Here is an 11,888-nt window from a genome sequence, read left to right as displayed (position 1 = left end):
AATATTGAGTTGGCCCACCCTTTGCAGCTATAACAGCTTTAACTCTTCTGGGAAGGCTGTCCACAAGGTTTAGGAGTGTGTCTATAGGAATGTTTGACCATTCTTCTAGAAGCGCATTTGTGAGTGACCATTCTTCTAGAAGCGCATTTGTGAGGTCAGGCACTGATGTGGACAAGAAGGCCTGGCTCGCAGTCACTGCTCAAACTCATCCCAAAGGTGTTCTATCGGGTTGAGATCAGGACTCTGTGCAGGCCAGTCAAGTTCCTCCACCCCAAACTCGCTCATCCATGTCTTTTTGGACTTTGCTTTGTGCACTGGTGTGCAGTCATGTTGGAACAAGAAGGGCCATCCCCAAATTGTTCACACAAAGTTGGGAGCATGACATTGTCCAAAATGTCTTGGTATGCTGACACCTTAAGAGTTCCATTCACTGGAACTAAGGGGCCAAGCTCAACCCCTGAAAAACAACCCCACAACATTATCCCTCTTCCACCAAATGATTTGGACCTGTGCACAAAGTAGGGTCCATAAAGACATGGATGAGCAAGTTTGGAGTGGAGGAATTTGACTGGCCTGCACAGTCCTGACCTCAATCCAATAGAACACCTTTGAGATGAAATAGAGCGTAGACTGCGAGCCAGGCCTTCTCGTCCACATCAGTGCCTGACCTCACAAATGCTCTTCTGGAAGAATGGTCAAACATTCCAATAGACACACTTCTAAACCTTGTGGACAGCCTTCCCAGTATAGTTGAAGCTGTTAAAGCTGCAAAGGGTGGGCCAACTCAATATTGAACCCTATGGACTAAGACTGGGATGCCATTAAAGTTCATGTGCATGTAAAGGCAGGTGTCCCAATACTTTTGTTATTATAGTGTATATACATGCGCTAGGGTCAATTTTAGACAGGATCCAATTAACCTACCAGCATGTCTTGGGAGTTTTGGAGGAACCGACGCAAACTTCATGCAGGTAGTTTCCTGGTTGGGATTCATACCGTAGGCCAGCCATACACTGTTCAAATCTGAGCCGTTAATGGGCAGGCTGAATGTATCAAGTTGATCAATCAACTTGGGTACAACCTGCCTTCCGGATCCTCTTGCAATTATTGCATGCGGCTGATATAGCCACTAGTGATAATCACTGTCTTCTCCCGGCGGAAACTGCTGCCCCCACCGGGAGCAGACAATTGCTCGGCAGGAGAGATTCCCTTGTCAGCAATGTCTGTGTTGATGGGGGAATCATGCAAAATTCTTTTGTTGCAGTGTATGGCCAGCCTAACCCTGACATGACCCTAGTACTGCAAAGCAGAAGTACTGACCACTAAGCCACTATTCTGGCTTTATCCCACAAAGCAGATTTAGCAATGAATAGTAGAGGTAATAACCGAGGTACTGATCCCTGGAGTTCCTTTCCAGAGTGAAAAAAAAATGTTTTTAGATTTACTTTACACTTTTTAAGAAAAAAGAAAACCGGACCCCATCCTGTATTAGGAGGACTTTACTTGCTAGTGAGACCATATTACACTTGTTAAAGGTTTCAAAAAATGTATTTAGAAAACATTAAAGCTATGTCACATGACATAAAAAATACATATTACAATAAAACCACTTTGACAGCATTGCACAAGACAAGTATTAGACATATAACCTCAAACGGGGGCCAATCCTGGTGCACACCCCAAAAAAGAGGGTGTCATGAAGCAACCCCAGCCGGAGATTTGTAGGGAATGAAAGAAGCCTCCCTAGGTCCACGCGTTTTGCTCTAAGCGTGGCTTCTTCAGGACCCAAGCGAGAGAAGGAGGAACTTATATTCTGCTAAACATAAGTAGTAAATGTCATGCATTGGGGTATTGAAAGCCAATATGTCAGTTGTTGAAAAATATAGAAAACCCTGTTTATGGTTATGAAATAATTCCTTATATGAATATTAGTTCTATTTTCCATGTCTGTTTCTTCATGGGCACTTTCATAGACAAACTGTGGCTGTCAGTGTCTCCATGGGCGGGCATATGTGTTCTCCACGGGCAGACATATATACCAACTATCTCTGTCTGTTGCTCGATGGAGGATAACGCCCTCTATTTGTTTCTGTGCAGTGTTGTCTGCTATGAACAGAAGGGGATGTCTCCTTCCTGCTGGATAGCGAGGCTTGGGTTCCGCAGCATTCTGCGCCATATTGCAGAGGGTGGAACAGGGCAGGGGGCAAATCCTTCCGGTCTTAAAGTGGTTAAGCAGAGCACCATTTTCATGCAATATGGGGAAGAAAAAGGATCTCTCTGCTGCCAAAAAGAGTGAAATAGTTCAATGCCTTGGACGAGGTATGAAAACAATAGACCTTTCATGAAAATGTAAGCGCGATCATCGCACTATTAAGTGATTTGTGGTTGATTCAGAGCACAGACTGGTTTGTGCAGATAAAGGCACATTGAGGAAGATTTCTGCCAGATCCATGCATTGGATCAAGAGAGCAGCTGCTAAAATACCATTACATAGTAGCAAACAGATATTTGAAGCTGCTGGTGCCTTTGGAGTCCCACGGACATCAAGGTGTAAAGTCCTCCAGAGTCTTGCAACTGTGCATATACCTTCTATTCGGCCACCACTAACCAATGCTCACAAGCAGAAACGGCTGCATTGGGCAGAAAAATACATGAAGACTAATTTTCAAACAGTCCTGTTCACTGATGAGTGTCGTGCAACCCTGGTCGGTCCAGATGGATGGAGTAGTAGATGGTTGGTAGACGGTCATTCTGTTCCAACAAGGCTGCGACATCAGCAAGGCAGTGGTGGAGTCATGTTTTGGGCCGGAATCATGGGAAGAGAGCTGGTCGGTCCCTTTAGGGTCCCCGAAGGTGTAAAGATGACCTCTGCAAAGTATGTGGAGTTTCTGACTGACCACTCTCTTCCCTGGTACCGAAGGAAGAACTATGCTTTCCATAATAAAATCATCTTCATGCATGACAATGCACCATCTCATGCTGCAAAGAATACCTAGGCATCAATGGCTGCTATGGGGATAAAAGGAGAGGAAGTCATGGTGTGGCCTCCATCCTCCCCTGACCTCAATCCTATCGAGAACCTTTGGAGCATCCTCAAGCAAAAGATATATGAGGGTGGGAGGCAGTTTACATCCAAACAGCAGCTCTGGGATGCTATTCTGACATTTTGCAAACACATTTAAGCAGAAACTGTCCAAAAACTCACAAGTTCAATGGATACAAGACTTGTGAAGCTGCTATCAAATAAGGGGTCCTATGTTAAAATGTAACGTTACCTGTTAAAATGTTGTTATAAGTTTGGTTGAAATAGCTCTTGATTTCAGTAAATATGCTGCAAACACAACAAATGACAATTTTCAGTTCTTTACAACCTATAAAGTGTTTTGAAACTTACTGTGTGTAATAATTTGGAACAGTGTATTGTAAGTTTTTTATGTTTAAAAAAAAATACTGTTATCATTAGGAGGGTAAAGCAAAAGGTTTGCTTTAATGCTCCCCTTTCCTGCAGCATGTGTTCATCTTACATTGTCTGTTACTGCAGCAATTAGCCAAAATCAAGAAAGGTAAATACACTGGGTATTTTGGGTATAGAGCACTAAATCACTCAGTATATGTGGCAGCCCTGGTAGTTGGTCTTGTGTTATGGGGAGAGGAGAGTCCACAGCCCTATGTAAGCTTTGAGTACAGTGTGAAGGAGCTTAAGTCAGCCATACATGGATCGAAATTCAGCCCGTTCAGCAGGGACCGGATAAATCCCATACCATGTATGGCACCCTGATTGTACAGAAGTCAATTTACCGATCAAATTTTGTACAACCAACCTGTTGGATAAATGCTGCTCAATCAATGCCGTAGGCTATAGCCTGCAGCACTGATCAGTATGTTCTGACAGTGGAGAAGTCTTCCCGCTATCCGAACACAGTAGCAGTGTTAATTTTGGCAGCAAATTTCAATTTAGTCTTAGTCTTAGGACTAAAATGGCATTTTAGTTTTAGTCCCATTTTAGTCTTCCGCAAGTGTTTTAGTTTTAGTCGTATTTAGTCGACTAAAACTCCAGTACATTTTAGTCGACTAAAACGTCCTACATTTTAGTCGACTAAAACTCATTTTAGTCATCTATCGAATGGGTGGAGTTTAATTGTAATTTGTAATGCATTATTTAAGCATTTCTCTACAATTTCCAAACTCATTATATACTACTGCTGGTCCTGGAGTGAAAAATCTAATCTGTTATTATTTATGGTATTAAGCTTTGAGCATGCACCAGTGTTAATTTTGGCAGCAAATTTCAATTTAGTTTTAGTTATAGTCTTTTGACTAAAATGCCATTTTAGTTTTAGTCGTATTTTAGTCTTAAGACTAAAATGCCATTTTAGTTTTAGTCGTATTTTAGTAATCTGAATTGTTTTAGTCGTATTTTAGTCGACGAAAACGTTTTAGTCGACAAAATTAACACTGCACAGTAGCTCAGCGGGAGTGAATCCCCCATCCACATCAAGTGATAAAAAGATGGTTTAATTTATGTAGGATATTATTACACATAGCACTCTCTTCTTCCAATGCTGCAATTGATTGATGAATAATGGGGTCTCCCCATGGCATTACAGAATGTCAAGGTGTATTGTGAATGAATGAAGAGGAGAGTAAACAACACAATTACTTCACTATATAAGAGCTGGAGCTACCAGTATAAGTCAGTACCCGAAGAGCACTTGTGGGTATTATAAATATTATGTATAGTAAACAGCAGCACTGCATACTTTTAACATACTCTTCATTAGTTGTACTTTATTTTAAATGTGGTGTTTACTAAAAAAATAAAAATCCTGGGGTTGCTGGCACACCTCGGCCCTCTACACCACAAATGTCTCTGCCTCTCTGGAATTTATTGTAAAAAAAATAGTCAACTGTAGAGATGTGCACTAAGTGCTAGAGGTTGCAGGAACCAGATTCTGCATTTGGGGTGCAAGGATTATGCTCCCCACATTCCAATTCATGGTTTGCCATTCTGGAGCTCTAACTACTTGACCTCTTAAAGATTTACCCTCTTCATGACCAGGCCTTTTTTTGCAGTATGGCACTGCGTTACTTTTTTTTTTTTTTTAATCAAATGTTTATTTACTGGCATTTTGTTAATTTTGACAAAAACATAAAACCAAAATAAAAATATACAGTAAATAAAAGAGATAATGGTAATAAAGGAACATTGAGTAGTTGGTATACTCTTCCGCTACTAACCTTTCATGAACAGCACACACAAGCGAAATACCAGTAGCTTATCAATATTGTATTTTCACATTAAAGATAAGATTGCACAGATCATGAATAGCTTGTAATTTCAAAGGGAAGAGAAAAAAAAATGGGGGGGGGGAATAAAACCACTAAAGTGGCTTAAAACAAAAGTAGGCAAAACTCAATCCAGACCATCCTACTGTGCTTTTCTGCAGCACCTGATTCCATTAATACCTTTAAACCCTAGCATTATGGCCAAAAGGAAAGTTGAACCAAAGAACCATAAACAATTTGGTTTAGTTATATAGGATTAACACTGAAAAATCGGTAATAACACTAAGGGTAACAAGAGCTAGCCCTGGGGTCTATATCCATGGATCCCACATCTTGTCAAATTTGTGGAGAGTACCTCTTTGTTGTAAAATATATTGTTCTTTGAGAAGGGCTGAATTAACCTGTGTACGCCAGTCCTCGAACGTTGGGGGAAGGAGAATTAACCATTTGGAAGCAATACATTTACAGTACATGCTAAGAATAGCATTCTGGCTAAAGGGGTTCTAATTTGAGGTATGTATTCTTCATCTAAAAATCCTGGCACACAGGTAAGGGGATCATTGTTCAGTTTTACTTGAAAGAACTTGTTGATAGTATCAATAATGCGTTGCCAGTAACGGACTAGCTTAGGGCAACGGCAAAACATATGTAAAAGATCCGCAGGGGAAGTACAGCATCTAGGGCAATCCGGACTCTCCCTACTTTTTCACTGATGGAGCTTCATTGGTGTTCTGTATGCCCTATGTATCAAAAATAATTGAGATAGATGTTGTGATGGTGAGAGTGATACCAATCAGACTTGCTCTAGGACTGCCTGCCAAGTGTCTTCCTCAATTTCCTCAAGATCCTTTTCCCACCCTATCCTGCCTGGAATGCAAAGATTGGACAGCAGTTTCATTAGCATCGAACTATAGAGTGAGGAAATAAGACCCTTCCTATCTGTGCTAGTAGCTAGAGTGTTCATTAAGGGTCGCTAGCCGCAGCTGATTAGCTCCCTGGGTCCGAGGCTCCTCCCCTCTACACACAGAAGTGACCTGCTAAGCCTGAGAGAGATCCCAAACTTCAGCTATCAGTGACCTGGCTGCCCGGCGGTGGCCAGAGAGCGGGATAGAATTAAAAGCATCTGATCCTTTTATTTGGGGGGGCACACTGTAATTTTGGGGGGGGGCATGGCCCCCTCTGGCCCCACCATAGTGACGCCACTGTTAAGGGAATGTGGATCAAATTCAAATTAGACAATTTGGCCTGCGCTGCAAGGGCAAGGCGTAGCTGAAGATCCTGAAGGAATCTGCGAGGGGAGATTGCAAACTCCTGTTGTATATCCTGAAAAGATCGTACTTGATCCTACATAAACAGTTGATAGAGGAATTGCACCCCTTGATAATACCAATGACCATGAAGTTTATCCAATTCCACAAAAGGTCTGCCTTCCCATATAGGAGTACAGTGAGATACACCCTCATACCCCATACTTTGTTTCATATCATTCCATACTTTTTCTAACAATGTTAATGTGGGATGTTGTGAGGGGTCCCTGAGCCTGCCCACCCGCCCACCTCCAATTGAGCCAGGAGATGGTATATAGCATCTTGGGAGAGCAGCATAGCTTGATTAGGGTCAGTCATGACTCATATCTCGAACTCCCCACCCTGCAAAATGCTGAAGTTGCGCAGCAAGGAAATATAGTCTTGCATGAGGAGCAGCAAGACCTCCGCTATCCTTGGGCAATTGCAATATGGACATAAGAATTCTGGGGTTGCCACCTTTCCAGATGAGATTACAAAAAATAAATCTATCCATTTAAACCATATACGTGGAATCCATATCAGGGAGTTGTGCATAATGTATATTAGCTGAGAAGCCCAAATCATTTTAATTAGGTTTGTTCTCCCCACCACTGAGAGAGGTAATTTAGTCCAAGCCTTAACTTTAATTTGAAACATATCAAGGAGGGGGTTGTAAGTTATAACGAAGATAATCTTCCACTCTATGGTGAACCCAAACCCCTAAGTATTTAAATGAATCCACTACTTTAATCTGCTGTACACAGTGCGGGAGCAGCAATTGCTGGGCATCTAGCGGCAGGAGAACAGATTTATGACAAAACCTGAGATGGAGCCAAATGTTCCTATTAGGGATGATAGAGAGCCTGTAGTGTCCCCCAGATACAACGCATCATTAGTGTATAGAGATATCTTATCTTCCCTCTCTCTCTCCTTCGAAATCCCGAAAAAAGACACACTGACAAATGGCCGCTGCCAGCGGCTCAATTGCCAGTGCGAAGAGGGGTGGGGAAAGAGGGCACCCCTGGCGAGTCCCTCTATATAGAGGAAATGAGCCTGAGTAGGGACCTGTTCATATGCATAACAGCCCTTGGAGCATATAACAATTTAATCCAGTCGATGAAGTGGCTACCCAGGCCAAATAATTTCAGCACCTCCCATAAATAGGGCCACTCCACGCTATCAAAAGCTTTTGCAGCCTCCAAAGAGAGGATGGTCCTATCCTCCATGTTTTCAGGAAGTTGTGGGTTGAGGTAAAGCCTGCAAATATTATTGGCCGTGGATCTGGTGGGTATAAATCCTGATTGATCAGGATGCACCAATTTCCCCATGACCTTGCTAAGCCTGAGCGCCAGCATCTTTGCCAGAACTTTAATGTCTGAATTCAGCAGTGAAATTGGCCGGTATGAATCAGGGTAAAGCCTGTCCTTCCCTGGTTTCAGAACAACGATACTAGCTATATTTATAGACTAGGGAGTTTAGGCAGTTCTTACGCTGCTTTTAAAGCTTAAATTTAAATACCTCCGGGATCAAGACTTCCCCATAAGCCTTATAAATTTCAACTGGTAGGCCATCCAGGCCTGGCGTTTTACCGTTAGGGGATTGGGCCACAGCACTACTACGTTTCCCAATGTCTTGATGTTCAATGTTCAGTATCTTCCTTTCCTCTTGGGTGAGACAGGGCAAATTTCTGGAGTCTAAGAATTCAGATCAATGCGATGGGGCATAGTGTGCTTTACTACTATAGAGATCACCATGGAAATACTGGAATACATTCAGAATACCCTGGAGGTCATCAATAGAAGCACCAGAGGCGGAGACAATGGATGAGACATAGTGCGGGGGATTTTGGGAACCTGCAATCACCGCTAGCAAGTGGCCTGTGTTTTCGCCATCAGCGAAGTACTGGCAGTTTGTAAAAAATTGCCTATTCTCTGCTTTCTCTAGTGATGTGTGTCTATAAACCAATTGGGCGTCCTTCCAGGATGCTAGATTCTGTGGGAAAGGAGATGAAATATATTGTGCCTCAGTTCTATGAACTTCAGAGGACAGAAAACTCTCCCAACCTGCTATAGACCTTTTATAAACACTAATTTCTTTAAGCAATATGCCCCTCAGAGAGGCCTTCATAGCATCGCACACAGTTAAAGCTGAAGCAGACAAATTATTAAACCTAAAGAATTTAGTAAGGGATTCCCATATGGATCCACCCTGAGGGATCACACGTAACCAGAACTAATTAACCCTCGGCACTGCGTTACTTTAACTGACAATTGCGCGGTCGTGCGACACTGTACCCAAATAAAATTTATCACATTTTTTCCTCACAAATTGAGCTGTATTTTGGTGGTATTTGATCACCAAAGTTTTTTTTATTTGTTAAAACCATAAAAAAAAAAAAAAACCGACAATTTTGAAAAAAATAAATATTTTTTACTTTCTGCTATAAAACATATCCAATAAAAAAATAGAAAATATTTTTGATAAAAAAAAAATCCTAATAAGTGTATATTGATTGGTTTGCACAAAAGTTATAGCGTCTACAAACTATGGTGCATATATATACTGGAATTTTTATTTATTTATTTTTTTATACTAGTAATGGCTGTGATCAGTGACTTATAGCGGGACTGCGATATTGCAGCGGACAGTTGGACACTATTGACACTTTTTGGGAACCAGTGACACCAATACAGTGATCAGTGCTAAAAATATGCACTGTCACTGTACTAGAGTACTAAAATCAATTAGCACAACCACAATATGCACACAAATCCTGTTCTCAAATATATGAAATAAAAATAATAATGCTGCCAGCTGATACTAATTAAATCTAGTCACAACACCTATTAATACCATATATAAAAAAAACAGCGCAACAAAAAAAAGTCTCTTGTACTGAATACAAACACCAAAATATTAAAAAAGTGCTATACACATCTAATACAATTATAATATGCAACAAATCTGATAGTTCACAAACAATGTAAATTAAAGTCCAATCAGTATATGAAATCACTGCTGTGATACTGTGCGCCAAATAATAGAAGCGCTCCGTGTTCCACCACCATACAAACTGGTTGCTCACCTCAAAGCCATGATCTCTGCATTACTAGAAGGTCAGATTAGGAGGAGAGGGAGGTGGGAAATGAGAGGAACCCCTAGCCCTGTCTGTGGGAAGGTGTGTGTGACACAGACAGAGTACCTTCCATGCCAGCAGTGGCCAGGTCCCATTCTCTTAGCTGGGTGAGGACAGGTCACTGAACTGCTCCTTCCAGAGGATCTGTTTGCAGGCAGATGCAGCTGTCCCTGGCTAGCTGCACCTGTCTGTCGGTCCTGGGAGGTCTTCAGAGCTCTTCTCCCTCCAGCCTGTGATCTCCCTTGTGTCAGCCGGTGGCAGCTGCAGAGGAGAGGGCAGAGTACCTGGGAAAGGGGATGTAACCCATAGGCTCCTATGGCCCATCTGTTGTCAGCAATCCCTCCTCTTCCCTGCCACTGGCTGAGAGTTGGTGGTCACATGACCGGATTGGAGTGGCCTGAAAATAGGTAAGTATTTGGATCTTTGTGTCACAGGAGGGAGCTTTTTTAAGAGTAGTCCTATTTTGCCAGAAATTCTACTTTAAAGCGTTTCTAAAGACCATCATTTTTTAAACAATATAGCACATGTTATTCTCACCAGCTCTGTGCAATGCTATTACACAGAGTGGCCCTGAGCCTCCACTTCTGGGGTCCCCTGCCGGCAATCTTGGCTCCTCCTATTCTGCTCTCATAGCCAGTTGCTTGCTGTGTGCACAGACATGCAGGCTCGCTCCCAAGACAGGCTGTGTGTGTCCATAGACACAGGGCCGCTCATAGGGGGGGACAACCAGTCCTCTTGTAGGGGGCCCGAGCACACAGGGGGGCCCAAACAGGGAGGGGGATTTGTGATGAACGACATTTACAGAAATCTTCCTCCAGCAGGTGAAAGCTGATCTCTCCCCCTCTTCCTGCTGCCAGCTTTTATCTGCTAAGAAAGAGAGTTGTCCCTCACTAATCCCCCTCCCTATGTGCCCCCCCCCTACCAGCACTGGCTCTAATGTTAGCTCTGCTCCTGAGTTTGTTATCTCTGTAACGTTGTTTGTCTCCCTGCAGTTTTTCCTATACTCCTTGTCCCAGCCTGTATATTTTTTTTCATCTCTCCCCCATTGCTTTGTCTCCCTCACACAGTTACAGTTAATCAGCTGCATTCCCATGGGGTGAAGAATTCACTGTTACACTGGTTCCATAGCTGCCTTTTATCTTGTTCCAGTGCAGTTGTGTGCTTTATGTAGCTGGGCTTCTCACTCCTCTCCCCCAGACTGCTTCCTGACCTATGCAACTTTGCTTCTTCTCCCCTTAACTGTCAGTTCCCTCTGCATCCATGTATCAACTTCTTCTATTTACCCATTTTCCAACTGATCTGGCAGTAGTAAACTCCATTTTTTATCTTGTATCTACAGGTAAGCCTATAATAGGACTTAAATGTAGGTACAGTCATAGGCGTGCGCACGGGGTGTGCCGGGTGTGCCTGGGCACACCCTAATTACCCTGTGTCTGTTAGTGTAGGGCTGGCTGTCTCCCGAGATCTCCATCTTTGGTACTGAGGTTAGTGAGATACTCGGTGGAGAGGTGGTTGTGCTGTTGGCTCCAGCAGACAGTGAGGCTTGCCAGAGCCGCTCAGTGTGTGTGACACTGTCAGGTAATGTTACTGCTTGCAGGGGGAAAGACCAGCTGTCAAAACTCAGGTGTGATGTCAGGGGTGGGCGGGACCGAACAGCTATCAAACACCAACCAATGGGATGGGGTCTGGGCGGCCGCTTCATTTATGTGGCTCCGCCCCTTTCTTAAGCAGCCCAATCATTGGCTGGTGTTTGACAGCTGCTCGATCCCGCTGCAAGCAGCTACATGACAGTGTCACACACACAGTGGGGTACCAATGGGGGGGGGCGCACTGGGGGGTGTCAGCCAGCGTGCTCTGAGAGATCCTGTATCGCAGTGTGAAGGCAGCTGCAGTGGCAGCTCCTTCAATCCGTGCTGCAAGCGGGGGGCGGAGACGCGAAGGGATGAAGGGGGCAGAGCCGTGATGGGAAGAAAGGGGGCGGAGCCTCGGTGGGAAGAAGGGGGCGGAGCCTCGGTGGGAAGAAGGTGAGTGCCCATTGTCCAAGTGTGGGTGCTGGATAGGAGGGGGATGGGGATGGGGAAGCTGCATATAGAGGAATTCATCTTTCCCTATTCTTCCTGCAGCTGCTGAATAACTGATTGTCCTCCTCTCCCTCCTGCAGGAAGAATAGGGAAAGATCA

The sequence above is a fragment of the Pelophylax lessonae genome (assembly GCF_965119305.1).
Source record: "Pelophylax lessonae genome assembly, chromosome: 2".
In the NCBI taxonomy this organism is placed as follows: domain Eukaryota; kingdom Metazoa; phylum Chordata; class Amphibia; order Anura; family Ranidae; genus Pelophylax; species Pelophylax lessonae.
The sequence above is the reverse complement of the archived record's forward strand: the minus strand, read 5'-3'. Positions refer to the sequence as shown.